The sequence below is a fragment of the Muscardinus avellanarius genome, assembly GCF_963383645.1.
Source record: "Muscardinus avellanarius genome assembly, chromosome: 5".
NCBI classification, from domain to species: domain Eukaryota; kingdom Metazoa; phylum Chordata; class Mammalia; order Rodentia; family Gliridae; genus Muscardinus; species Muscardinus avellanarius.
The window spans coordinates 96267665-96283105 of record NC_137790.1 but is presented as its reverse complement, the minus strand read 5'-3'; positions in this window follow the sequence as shown (position 1 = coordinate 96283105).

The following is a 15441-nucleotide window of genomic DNA, read 5'->3' as shown; positions in this document are numbered from 1 at the left end:
GGGTTAGGAAGAGAATAGAGTACAAGGCTGGGAAGAGATTCCATCCTCTGGTCTGCATCTTTGAAAACACCAAACCACCGGACACTTAATGCAACATAACATTCAGGGTTTGGTTGGACTTATTTTTCTTACAGATGTAGGGTGGGCTGACTTGGATGTGATCCAGAGATTTGCGAATCTGATAAAATCTCCTGAATAATTTTGCTCTTTATTATTAAAGCAATAGTTTTCTGGGGCACTGTATTATAATTTAAAACATGTATAAACTGCCTTTTTAGAGATAATAGCATTATTGGGAGAGAACACAAAAGTAATTTTTTTATATAATGATAAGCTGATAATTTAGGAATAATTCACTCTCATAAATGTTCTAACACTGCCACATGAGTTTATTACTTAGTGTGTATTGCAGAACCTAAGTTCTACCCCAAAGAAAAGCTTTATATAAAACAATCTATAATTGACTCATTGTTTTTTTTCTTTTTGTATGGTACAGTGCTACTGAAAATAAGTGAGATTTTAGGGTGTGGAACTTTCATAGCTCCATTCACACTGTTTTTCTTCCTTGTCTGCTTTGTTCCTAATGATCTTTGCCTTACTCACATAAGCTGGAACAGTGGTGATAAGCACATTGATGGATCACGAGAGGAGTCTATGGAGGGAAATTAAGTTGGGAATGGGAGATTTGTCTACGTGAGCTGTAAGGTTTCCTCTAACACTGACTCTCCCTTGCCCTAAACAGGAGGTGGAGATGGTTTCTGGCTGTAAATACCAGCAGAGAGACAAATTAAAAGGGAATTTTGTGATTTGCCACTGGACCAAAAGAAAAATCAAAATAGTGACTGTGGTAACAAATTAGATAGGTCAGAAAATGTGAAACAGGGCTATTTTAGCCCATATTACATTTCTGCTTATAATAAATCCTGGGTCTTGCAAAGTCTATTTTAAATTAAATCTCTTATAGTCTTTTACAAAAGAGAAAAAAAAGGATTGAGAAAGGGGACTTTCTAGAAGCAAGTTGTGAAGATTAAAAAAAAAAGTCATCTTTACTAATAAAAGAAGCTGGGCATGGTGGTACATGCTTGTAATCCCAGCATTCAGTTAGGCTGAGACCAGAGGATCACGGTTTATGGACAGCCTGAGCAACTTAGTGAAGCCCTACACAACTTATTGAGACCCTGTTTCAAAATAAAGAATAAAAAAAAAAAAAAATAGGGCATGGGGTGTAGCTCAGTGGCCAAATGCCTCTGGGTTCCATCCCCAGACCTGCAAAAAAAAAAAAAAAAAAAAGGACAGATACAAGTTAAAATTATACAGTGCTTAAAGAGTCTGTCTTGTTTTTCAGAGCTAGATAGACAGGTGAATATATAAATAGGTAAGTAGATAAGATAGGTATGATAAATGCATAGATGTGTTCTCTAGACATTTTTCTCTTTAATGTTTTTCTAATATCTTATGTAACTAGTATGATCACATATCTTTTGTATTATTACCCTTGGTAGAGGTAACCACTGCAAAAGTACTATTGAATATTTTCCCTATATATACATATATTAGGTTAAAAATACCAATCTTTCCCCTCTGTTTTCTGGGTTTGATATCAAAATTATAAAACTATTTTTCCATACACTTTAGTACACATAGATTTTTATGCTTAGACTTTCAGCCCACCCAGGTTTTATATTAGATATCTGAGATAAATATATTCTTATTTTTTTAAATGCGTATGCAAGAATTGTCTTCCTTTACAATTCAAAACTACATTTATTATATAGCGATAGTAGTTGAGGTTACAGACCATGATGTGCTCAACTGGTCTATTTATTTATTGCTCCATTGGTATTGTATCGGTGCTATTTTCTGTTTTTATACTCTATTTTTCTGTCTACTAGGGTAAATCTTCCTTATATAGCTTCATTTATCCAGTTTTTTTTTTTTTTTTTTTTTTTTTTTTGGTGGTGGTGGTACTGGGGTTTCTGGAAGCCTTTCTGTCTCCAGGCTACACTCCCAGACCTATTTTGCACTTTTTTATTTGGGAACAGGGTCTCCTAAGCCAGCATGGCTGGCTTCAAACCTGTGCGATCCTCCTGTCTCCGCCTTCCAAGCACGGAGATTACAATTGTGGGCCACCATGCCCGGCTCATTTATCCACTTTTAATAAATAGTTCCTAATTAGTTTTCCAGCAGAGGAGGACCATTCCAAGCTGAGTTAGGCCTGGGGAGTATTAGGGAATAGAGAAGATAAAAGTTCCTTGTAGTCCAGGGATGTTTCTTGCTCTGTAGACACAATCCGGTGGGCTGATGATCTTTTCCAGGAATCTTTCTACTGGAGTTATTCAAGGTATTCTGTCTAAGCGTATGAGAAGATGGCACCTACACTGCATGAAGTATCAGGACAAGATGATGTGGATTTGACCAAATTAGACCAAATTGGCTTTAAGAGACTCAAGGAAAATATCTTCATCCAATTATACATTGAAAGAGAAGTTAAAAAAACTGCCACTATCACTTAAAGTCAAAGTAGAAGTCAGTGGATAATTCATTCAACTAGTAGGAGAGACACAATTTTTAGGAAGCTCTGTGAAGAAAGATAGTAGTATTAACTAGATCTTTGCCCCAGAAGTGTGTCAGCAAACCTCAAATGAAAGTTTCTTCCTTTTCTGCCCACCTTTCTTTTGTCCATATATTCCTTTATAGAAGCCAGTTAATCTTTCCAGAATGATGGAAAGACCACATTAATAGGGTTTTCTTAACCCTTTTAAAATATATATATATATATATATATATATATATATATATATATATATAATTTTTAATTTTCTATTGATTGTTTTCCTATTTATATTCATCCATATCTTGTGTGTATATATATATATATATATATATATATATATATACATATATATATATATATATATATGCATGCTGATAGCCATCCTGGGAGGTAACTATTATGACTTTGACTTCACACCTGAGATACTGAGACTCAGCTACCCACCTATGTCACACCATTTACAGAATATCTAGCAACTACCCTAGAACCCTAAGCCTAAGGTTCCTCTTGGAGAAACTAGGAAGGCCTGTTCAAAGGACTACTATGAATAATTTTTGAGAAAATGGATATAAAATGCATAGCAAGAGTGTGACACATAGAAAGTACTTAGTAGCTAATAAATATTCAGGTCACACAACCATCAAACTGCCTACAAGAACCTAGGTAAATTAAGTAGTTCCCTTCAGGCTTAAATCAAACACTAAATACTTATTAGGGCTTTTGTAAACCATCTTCTATGTCCTTCAAAGAGACCATTTAGTAGAAATAACAGTAAGTTTATCTAAAAAGAAATTTATTTAAAACAAACACTCATTAATCTATCTTTCCATTTACTGGCCCTCTGCCTTCCAAGCCCTGCAATCAGGTAAAGTGCACATTTCCAAATCTAGGCTTCTGACAGAAAAAGTGCCCAGTAACATTACTAAACTTCATTAGCACTTTCAGTTCTGCCTGAGCCCACAGTCAGACACCATAGCTTGTGCCGATTCCAGTGGGTATTGTGTCTATACCCGCCCCCTCATCCCCATATGCAGTCAATGGTTAAGAAACAGCTATAGATCACAAGGACATAGAGCATAGTATCCCTCCAGCCTGAGTGTAGCCTGCATCCCTCCACATCCTAAGAGGGGTAGCAGAAGGCCACATGAAAGGGCAGTGACCTGTCCAGGCCCAAATTTTATAACCCGGCCCAGAGAAGCCATTAAGTAAGTTCTTGCTAGCTAATTGCTGGAGCAACAGGGCTGAACAGAAGGTGGGCCTCAACACACATTCCCTGAAGTAAGGCATAACATTTGGAATTGTTCATCCTGAGTCAGTAATCTTTATAAAAATTTCCTTGTTTCTCTTACTAGAAGTGAAAATCAACACAGATATGTGCCCATAGCAATGGTCTACAAACTACTAGCTGAAAAGTGTGGTGTGAGGGGAGGGTTGGCCTGAGATTAAAATGCCATTTCATTGATAGCTGGCAAGGCTTAGCCAGACACCTAGATCAAACCGTTTTCATTTTTCCTTCTCTCTCTCTCCTGTTTGGTGCTAGAACTTCATAGGGACAAACATTCAGTTGAAAAGAAAGAAGAAAAAATATGAGTATTTGTAAGAAGAGTGGCTAAAGCATCACTACACTGCAATTTCTTGTTCCTTTCTTTCTCTTTCATAAACATAAAATTCTACTCAATCATTGAATCAAGGCTTGGTTGTTGTTGAATTTGCAAAAGGGGAGAGCTTTTAAAAGTTTCAAAATATAGAAATGTTTTCTTTGTTTTGTATTCATGAATTTATTTTTGCCATAGTACAACATGTAATATAATTGCATTGATTTTTTTTGAAGACTTAAGGGAAAAACTTTCTATGTGCCAGTTACTTTTCTAAGAACTGTAGGTATTAACTTGTTTAATCCTCAACATCACTAGGAGGTAGGCATTATTTTTATCTTTCTTCTACAGGTGAAACTAAGTCACAGAGCAGTTGAGTAACTTTCCCAGAGTCACACAGCATGGTCTTGGTATACTTGATAACACTCAGATAATCTGACCTGAGTAACCAGGCACTCAGACACTCCATATTTATTTAACATTTTATTTATCTTAAAACATAAAAATAAGGGACTTCCGGGAAGATGGCGACCGAGAAAAGCAGCATTTATGAGTCCTGCTAACACTCGATCTCTATTGCCACAAAATCAGTGCCAGAAAACACTATCAGCAGAGAAATAAAAATGTAAACACAAGGGACAGAGAAAAAAAAGACTAGAAGAACAACCAGAGACCTAAAAAGAAACAAGCCTGCATTAGCAGAGCTGCACTGGCACCATCATGCCTCACAGTACCAGGCTCCAGAGAGGAAAGGTAAACAAGGAGCTGAAGTGAGCAGCTGCGGATCATTCGGGTGTAATTCAGCAGTTTTTTTCAGCACAAAGAATGTCTAAAATTTCCAGTGGCCAAGCTCATCACACCTTCCAGGGACTCAGAATGGAGATCAAAACCAGAAAAAAATTACTCCATCCTCACAGCTGAGACTGTCCTCAAATTTGCTATCTCCTGTTTCAGCACCCCAAGTACTAGGATTACAAGTATGTGCCACCATACCCAGCCACAAATTACCTTTTGATGAGTTTATTTTTGTTTGTTTTGTGGGTCTGGGGTTGAAACCCAGGGTCATTCAATATCTGAGCTACAACCCCTGCCTATTTTTTATTCTTTATTTTGAAACAGGGTCTCACTAAGTTATGGAGGGCCTCACTAAGTAGCTGAGGCTGTCCGCGAACTGCAGTCCTCCTGTATCACGCTCCCAAATGCTGGGATTATAAGCTTACACCACTATGCCTGACTTGATGAGTTTTATTTTGTTTATTTTTTATTCTTTTGGTGGTACTGGGGTTCCTGGAAGCCCTTCTACCTCCACAAGAATTGAGAAATACCAGAGCAAACTCCTGAACTTCTCCATATAAGATCAGAACTGAATGATTAAAATTAATAAATATTCATTTAAGAATGATATGTAGGCAGTACTACCCAAAGAAAGAGCTAATTATAAAGTTCTATAGCCCATGTCTTGATTTCAAGAGTCACTAAGTTTTCATTTCTTTTCCATTTTTCAGGACTTATTCCATCTTTTTCTAGACCCAAGTACTTTATTTTCTGAGCTTTAAGTCACACATAAATGAGGGACTTATGGGACTCCTCTTTCTCTGATATGCTCCTTGTGCTCAGTCCAAAATCTCAAAGTGAAGGCTATACTCCCACTCTGTCACTGCTGAGGGCTTCAATTAACCATAACTTCAGACTATACTAATCAGTCTCTTCCAGTCTTTTACCAATGGAACCCACATTGAAACTAGCCCTTCTACTAATTGCAAAGAATTGATGAGGGCTGGGTGTGGTGGCATATGCTTGTAATTTCAGTACTTGTGAGGTGAGATAGGAGGATCACAGATTCAAGGCCAGCCTCAGCAACTAAGTGAGGCCCTCAGCAACTTAGTGATACCTTGTTTCTAAAAAAAATTAAATAAGACTATATCAGAGGGAGAATGCCCCTGGGGTCAATCCCCAGTACCACCACCACAAAAATAAATAAATAAATAAATAAATAAATAAATAAATAAATAAATAAATATTATACAGAAGATGGATTGCTGTTGGTGCATTGTTATAATCTTTTCTTTCTACAAAGGGTAAAATGCAGCTTGGGCTCCAGTTTCTGGACTCTAATTCGAAGGCTCCAGTCTTTTTCTATTGTAGGCAAATCCCTTAACTTCCTTGGACACATTTACTGCTCTTTAAAATGAAGGGAAAGGTCTCTAGCAGTGATCTCTTGTGGATCCCAGAGGCTCTGATATTGAATACCGTGCAGACCTGTTGGCAGCTCAAGAAGATCAAGGCTAGCTTTTCCCCACCCCTAAGTCTTCATTCAGAGGCTCTCTGCCTTTATCTTTTTATATTCAGAGGTTATATATAAACCTTTGTTTAAAAACAATTTTGCCACTGGGTAGGATTAAAAATTACTGGATTACATGATTTCTAAAATCTGTTTCATCCTTATGTAATGTTTTATAATGACCAAATCCAAGTTTAGATCTTTCCATGCAAGAGCAAAAGAGTGCCTCCCCCTTAAATTAAATTTCTTTTACTGCAAATAATTATAGGGAGTTTAAATTATCTTAATCACACCAGCAGCTATGGATGATATTCAGGCTAATTGTTCATCCTTATTTCTCAAGCAAAGAATTTTTGAAGGCATCAACTCACCATGACTTTAGACTATACTGATCAGTCTTGTTTTTTTTTTTTTTTTTTCCACAAAAGACTGATCATACCTGCTTTGTCAGACAGAAGTTCATAGAGGACAGAGATACCATTTAGTGTCTATGTTCATCTCATGCTCTCTTAAGGAATGGTTTTATGTGAAATGCATCAAAATTAGAAGAATTTTGACTCAAATTGCTGGAAAGACATAGCTGAATTTATTATTATCATGTCATCTTAGCACCAGCCACAAAGGGCAATGTGCATTTTCCATAAAAAGAAATATTAGAGCCAAGTGTGGTTGCTCACACTTGTAATCCCAGTACTTGGGAGGCTGAAACAGGAGGAGGCAGGTTCAAGGACAGCCTTAGAAAGTAATGAGACTTTCATCAATGTAGCTGTAATATTGAAATTGAGCAGGAGTCGTCAAGGAGGTAAACACCAGCCAAGTTATTAAAGCCTTCTTTAATCAACGGGCAACTTCGGGCAGGATCTGCCAACCATGGAGGAAGGGACTGATGACTGAGCATCAGATCCACACAGTCAGCAGAATCACAGTTAGTTGGCAGAGTCACGTGGCAGAAAGTCAGTATATTTATCTTGGGGTGGAGCTAGGGAAGTTGGAATGGTGGTGCTCTCATGACATCCAGAGTCTCGTGGCATCTGGATTTGGCCTCTGGATATTGGGAGTCACATGATGTCTGAAGTCTCATGACGTCTCCACTTCTGGTTTCCAGGGTTCCATTTCCTGTCCGCGTTGTGGCTTCCTGTGGGGGAAGGGAGAAACCTGACCCATCATCTCCACCTTTTGGTGATATTGGGTGACGACCAAGCCCATAACTATTTCCTGTTGACAGGGGGCATCACAGGGAGGCCCCTTGGCCAGGAGAGGTTGGGTTCTTTGGAAGTGGGCAGGTGGGAATATAGCTGCAGTGGGAGTTGATTGGAGGTTACACTGGACAGCTTTGTAATGCACATTTGAATAAACTTGAACAGACAAAAAGTTATGGCTTTCTGGCTTGCAGAGAGGGAGAGGACCATACTATGTAAACAAGTGGACCTGCTGAAATAAAAGCATTAAAGAGGATTATGCTGAGAAAACCGAAGCTTAGTGGGCCCCAAAGCTGTACAGGAGAATTTGTCATGAGGTTGCTGTAATGGAGCCCTTTTTATCCAAGTAAGGTGCTGCCAGTTGGAGTCCCCCAACAGTTTGGCTGCAGTAGGTATGGTGAGGATCACTGTATAAGGTCCAGTCCACTGTGGTTGGAGATGTTTCAGTTGGAGTGACTTGAGGAGGACTTGATCCCCTGGCTTAAGGGCCTTGAGTGCTATGTGTGGAGCTGCTTCTTCAGTCTCAGTATGGGGAAGATACTGGTCAACATATTCCCTAAGAAGGTGCCTTTTCTGATGACTATGGTTGATGTGGGTTGTAGAGCTTCTAGGAAATGCCAAGGGCTTGTGCCACCTGTTGAGTAACTTTAGAAATAAAAGCTAGTACGTTATCAGACTGTAAGGAATTGGGGAGTCCAAACTGAGGGATGATGTCTGAGCATAGAACATTGGCCACAGTGCTGGCTGTCTCATCCTTTGGGGGAAAAGCATCTACCCAACCTGCTAGGGTATCTACCAAAATAAGATGTTTTAATTGTTTTATGAGAAGGCATATGGGTAAAGTCAATTTACCAGTCCTGTCCTGGCAAGTGTCCTTCTATTTGGTGAGTATGAAAAGAGGGGTGAAGGCCTCCTTGGGGAGAAACAGCATGCAAGTAGAATAAGAGGAAGGAGGGGAGAATAAAACAAGGGTTTTAGGAAATATTTAAGTGCTGTAGGCCCAACATATAGGAAATTATGTATTAGGTTAACAACTGCTTCTGCCTGAGCCTCAGGCAGGGCAATTTTGTCCTGTAAAAGTGGACCTGTAGTGCATGGGAGGAGAGCTTGCTGTCAATCCTCTGTACCGATATCAAAAAAGAAAAACTAGGACCTGAAAAGGATGGAAGGGGTGATTAAGCAACGAAAAAGGAGATTAGCTTACATGCTACCTTGAGAGTTACACTGAGAACAGCAAGGAGAATAAAAGTTAAGGAGTCTGGGAGCCATCAGACTTTGGCCAGGCCAAGTAGGGCCAGTGGTAGGGCCTGGTCTGGAAGGGTGGTCCCCCTGTGTTGAGGCACCTGGGGCTCACTGCCTTTCAAGGGCACTGTTCCAGTGTCCCTCCTGGTTACACACCAGGCATGCTGTGGTTGGTAGGTGTGGTCTTGCTGCACTTGAAGCAGGCTCCTGGAGGTAGTTATTGTTGCTGTCCTTTACCCCTAGGTGGCACTCCAGAGGGCCACCACCTGCCACAGGGCAGCTACCAGGGTTTCTGCCTTTTGGCAAAGTCAGAGTGTATGCTCCATTTAAGCCTGTTCCCCTTGGGAATTAAAGACTTTAAATGCCATGTTTACCAAATCCCAGATATGGGTCTAAGGTCCATCCTCAGCCTTTCTTAATTTTTTTGATATCAGGGACCGATTGCCCAATGAAATGAGTTGTTGACACCACATATCCTGCCTCAGTAGATGGACCTAAGTAGGTATAGAGGGTAAAAACTTCCTGAAGCCAATTAAGAAAAATGGCTGGGTATGGGAAGCAGCCTGAATGCCATCAATAAGAGATAGTATCATATGTTCTCTCATTTTTAATCCCTCATCCCCACTATTTGAAGCTAGCTGATACTCCTAGTGGGCATCTTTAGAAGGTAGCATGGCTGTTCCCACAGGTTTTTAAATGAGACTGGTTGGCCCATTTTCAGGCAGCCTTTACAATATGATCCTGTTTACTCAGAGTTAAGGTAGAGGTTAAAATAACACAAGGATCCCACAATGTGAGGTAGTTCACTTTCACAATGTAAGGGGGTTCAGCAGGGGTGGGAAAAAAAACAGGTTATAATGAAAGGCTGTCTTAGGGTAGGGTTATGGTCAGCAAGGATATATCATAGGGAATCAGGAGTGAAATCAGAAAATGATGCCTATAACCCAAGAAGGTCACAAGATGGTGACCATATGTCTTCATAATACGGGGACTGCAAAGTCACAAGATGGTGACCAAGATGGCGACCACATAACATCACAAGGTTGCAAATGTGTAATGTCACAATATGACAACCAAGATGGAGACCCTATAACATTACAAGGTCGCAACTGTGAAATGTCACAAGATGGCGACCAAGATGGTGATTATGATGTCACCAGGTAGCAACTATATGCCATCACAAAACAGTGGCTGATGGAAAATGGTGGCTGATGGGCAGAAAGTGGTCAGAGGGATGGGAATGAAGGAAAAAGAAAGCCTGGACATAAAGGACTTCTGACCATTTACCAGACTGCTTACAAAAAGTTGCTGAGATTAGTCAGGGTATTAAAATCCAGAGTTATGCCAGGCAGGTAGTGCATGCTTGTAATCCCCGCTCTTGGGAGGCGGAGACAGGTGGATCGCACACGTTTGACGCCAGCCACACTGGCTTAAGAGACCCTGTTTCCAAATTTAAAAAAATATAAAATAGGTCTGGGTGTGTACCCCGGAAGTAGAAGGGTTTTCAGGAACCCCAGTACCACCACCACCAAAAAAAAAAAAAAGTCCAGAGTTATGTTTTTAGGGCGCAGTGACTCATTATTTTGGAATTCTGACTTTTCATGTCTGGTCCATGTGCAAGATCAAAGAACAGAAAACAGGGATCCCTGATTATCCTGGTAAAGGTTCAGAAACATGGTCCTCGACCAGGAAAAGTCCAGTTATCACCAGGGTCTAATGGGTACATGGTCCCAGTGGACTGGCGGTCTCAGTGGACTAGAGGACAATGGTTCACCAAGCACTTGGATTTTAGATTCCAGTGGACTGGCAGAGGACCCAAGTCTGGAGAGGAGGCAAGAAGCCAAAACCTGCTGACCAGAGGAATAGAAGGAATTTACTCTGTTTGAAAACAGAAGAAGTTGGTCCAATTAAGGATCAGATAGTCCAGGTTCCTAGGAGTAAACAGGAGGAGGGCTGCCGAGGGAGACATGGGGGCTCAGTGAGGAGTAAAATAAAGAGAAAAAAAAGTCCTCTTGGGTTTGGAGGGTTTCAGCACCAGATGTAATGTTAAAATTTGGTTGTGGGGTCACAAAGGAGACAAATACCAGCCATGTTATTAACCAACTGGCACCTTTGGGAAGGTCTGCTGACTGTGGGGGAAGGAACTGGTGACCGAACAGCAGAGCCTTGCAATCAGCAAAGTCATGGTCCGTAGAGTCACAGTCAGTTGGCAGAGTCATGCAGCAGAAAGGAAGTCAGGGTATTTATTACAGGGTGGAGTAAGTGGCATGGGAATGATAGTTCTCTCGTGATATCAGGAGACTCATGGCATCTGGAGTCTGCCCGAAATGTTGAGAGTCTCGTGATGTCTGGAGTCTCACGACTTCTCCACTTTTGGCTTCCAGAGTTCCACTTCCTGTCCCTGCTGCAGGGTCTTGTGGGGGAAAGAAGAGACCTGATCTATCACTAGCAATACCCTGTCTAGATAAAAAGAAAAAAAAATAGGGCTGAGGGGTGTAGCTCAGGGGTAGAATGCCCCTCGGCTCAATTTCTAGGACCACATACACAAAAAAGCGATTAGTTTATATTTCTCCAGGTTGAACATGCACCATATAATGAATAATAGCTCTAACCAAAAGGTACCTGGTCCATATGTATTTTCTATATAAAAAAAAGCTATTAATGAAAAAAAGTTTTTAAAAATGTGGGTCTACATGTTTTGTTAAAATCATTGTTTGTGACTCCATATTATGTTTTATGAAAGTCATCCTCAAAGGATGGTAGATAGAACATCTACATTATCATCATGACTGAGAGGTTTTCTTCTTTTTTTTGCAGGTTTGAGGATAGAACCTAGGGGCATTTTACCTCTGAGCTGCACCCACTGCCCTATTTTTTATTCTTTATTTTGAAACAGGGTCTCACTAAGTTGCAGAGGGCCCACTAAGTAGCAGAGGATGTCCGCGAACCACGATCTTCCTGTCTCAGCCTCCCGAATGCTGGGATTATAAGCGTGTGCCACCATGCCCGGCTTTGAGAGGTATTTTTGAAAATTAAAGGTTTCTACTGACTCAGAGTCTCTGTGAGAAGAGCTTAAGAAATGAGCATGCTCTCCAGGACTTCCAAAGTGTGTGTGTGTGTGTGTGTGTGTGTGTGTGTGTGTGTGTGTGTGTGTACTCCTTTGCTGTAAAACATAGATTCCAAATGTATTGATCATCAAAGGCATAAAACTTGAAAAGCCTATTCACCACCCAGTTTCCATACTTAGTTATCTATCTCCTACCCCCCCCTTTTAAAAAAATTCTGAAACAGGATTTCACTAAGTTGTTGAGGTTGGCCTTAAATCTGCGATCCTCCTGTCTCAGCCTCCCAAGTATTAGGACTGCAAATGTTTTTCATCATGCCCAGCTCCTTATTTATTTTTAAAAGGAAGTGGGGGTGCCTGACATGGTGATACACGCTTATAATCCCCGCACTTGGGAGGCAGAGACAGGAGGATCACACAAGTTTGAAGCCAGACATCCTGGCTTAAGAGACCCTGTTTCCAAAAATAAAAGAAGTATAAAATACATCTGGGAGTATAGCCCAGCCCAGGGGTAGAAGGGCTTCCAGGAACCCCAGTACCACCAAAAAAAAAAAAAAAAAGGAAGTGGGGGCAGTGGGGACACTGGAGTTGGGATAGAGTGTTATCGATTATCACTGATGTCCTTGCTGACCCTAACACACTATTCCTGAGTTTTGGGTTAATTTAAGTGTGGAGGCCAAAACAGTTTATTACCCAGATACTTTTCATTTAGAGCTATTATCCATTATATGGTGCATGTTCAAACTGGAGAAACAGAAACTTTAAAAATATTTATGTACATATTTATGATGTGTGAAATGGAAAATGATACATCTGGGAATAAGTAACAGAAATGAAAAAAGTATTGAATAAAATAAGCAAACCAGTAAGAATTCATAAATCACCTGATTCAGTTCTTCCTAGAGGGATGATCAAATAAATTCTGTCTTGAAATTTACAATTAAATATGCTATAGAGTCTAACCAGAAAATGTTGCACCAAAAACTATGATTTGGCCCTTTCTGAGACTGCATTTGTATTAAATAAGTTTCCTGCTCTTATTCTTAACTAGTTTATTTGAGTTACTGATCCAAATTTTTCCCAATTACTATTTGCTCTGAAAATTAGATAGCGACAAATTATTTTATACTATAGGTTTTGGTCAATTCTTTTCTTTTTTTACCCATGATTGTATCATGCACATAGTATGGCATATGTACATTCTGAATGATTAAATCACAAGCCCCTCTCTCTACTACCAATGCCCATGACATGGACTGGGACTTCCTATCTTTTACTGTGTTGTTGCACTACCTTTCCAACCTCATGATGTCCACATAGTATTTCTTTTAATATTTACTCCACCTTACATTACTAAAATTAAAGTCTTATTAGGACACCCCCATTCTTAAAATATTTTATTGGCTACCCATTGCTTGCTAGATAAAGACCAAACTCACAAACAGGACATAAATCATCCATTACTAAGACTCTGTCTAACCTCATCTACATGCCCCAGAAACAATAAAATTACAAGCATTCCAAGTTCTTTGAGAACTGCTACTTTGAAGGTGCTGTTCCCTTTTGCCGGAATGCCTTCCTTCCTTCCTCCTTACGTACCCAGGGTGTGTGGCATGTTTGATCAGTTGCAGGGAGGCAACTGAAGTGAAATAAAATGAAGATTATTAGCAGATAATATTAGAGGCAGAAAATAGAGCCAATCATGTAGGAATTTATGCTTCCAGAGACTTGAAATGTCAGTGGAAGGATGATCGCAAAGGAGTGGAATGGTCTGTTTTGTATTTTATAGACTCATTTGGGTTGCTGTGGTAAAAATGTCTGCATGTGTGGCAAGTATGAGAAGAGCCAGGAGCAAAGAGACCAATGAGTAAGAAATTAGTGTGGATTCAGTGGAGATCATGGGAAATTGAAATTGACAGATTCGTTATATATTTTAAAACTAGAGCCAATAAGGATTTATTGATGAATTGATGAACAGTGTGATAGAAATAAGATGACAAATATAATCTCCAAGCACTGGGCCAAAGCAGTTGAGAAATAAGATTAGCCATTAACTGAGATAGAGCAAGAAGAGGATCTTTGCAAGGGATAGTAGCAAATTAGGAGTCTAATTGCATAGGTGGTAACTTGAGATGCCTAACAGCCACTCAAGAGAGGGTGGGTGCCTTATAGACAGATATGTGTAATTAAAGGGAGAGGTTGCATCTAGAGAAATTAAGTTGGAAGGTATAGTCATTAGTATAGATATAAAATAGGACTTTTTTGTGTGTATGCATGTTTCTGGAGATTGAACTCAGGGACATTCTACCTCCAAGTTAAACCCCCAGCCCTATTTTTTATTTTATTTTATTTTTCAAAAAGTCTTACTAGTTGATGAGTCTCACTATTTGCTGAAGCTGTGCCTGAACCTGTGATCCTCCTATCTCACCTACCAAGTACTCAGATTACAGGCATGTGCCACTGCATGTGGCTAAAATAGAAATGTTAACACCTAGAAAATCACTAAAATAAGTGAGATGAATTGGTAAATATATGAATGATATTGACTGACATTCCAATTTGCACAGTAAAGTGAATAAGACATGGGTCTCATATCAGTGTCATTTGAGAAATTTTAACTTCAATATCTTCACCTATGAAAAATGTGATGGCAATTATCATTTCCAAGGACATGCTACTAATGGAGTTTTCTATTAGGCTTATATAGACAGGGTGAATACAATTGTCTGTCCTAATATTGAATTACTTGTGTCTTATATTGTGTCTTAGTGGTCATATATTTGCTAAAAGAAACAAAAATCAATACATCAGTATGATGAGGATGTCAAGTTTTAAATGGCTATCATAGCTAAAAGAAGTATTTAGGTACATTAAAAAATGCCTACCTTCCTAGGCCGGGCATGGTGGCGCATGCTTGTAATCCCCACGCTTGGGACACAGCTTCGAAGCCAGACATGTTGGCTTAAGAGACCCTGTTTCCAAATAAAAATATATATAAAAAAATAGGTCTGGGAGTGTAGCCCAGAGGTAGAAGGGCTTCCAGAAACCCCAGTACCACCAAAAAAAAAAAAAAAATGCCTACCTTCCTTGTGCAATAGCTTAGTTTTCACTGTACTTTATCATCTGTTACCTCTCTGATTTTGTCCCTCATAATGTCTACCTACTAGGCAGTTTGGCAGTATTAGGTCTAATTTAAATCTTGAGCAATGAAGGCTCAAGAAGTGATGTGGTTCACTTGAGCTGATGATTGGATCACTGTGGCTTAAATCCTGGTAGTCTAAGTACTTGCCCCATTTCTGCTATTCACCTCCCCGGGGGGCATGAGGTTCTCCACATTTTCAGCTTTGATGCAAATTACTGTCCCCCAAAAGACAACTAGCATGTGTCTTTTTTATATTGTCAAATAAAGACTGAGAAAATAAGTGGTCCTTACTGTACACCACTCATCAGATCAACTGGCCTGTGTTATAGATCTGGGTTTAATAATCAGAAAAACCCTTCCTCCA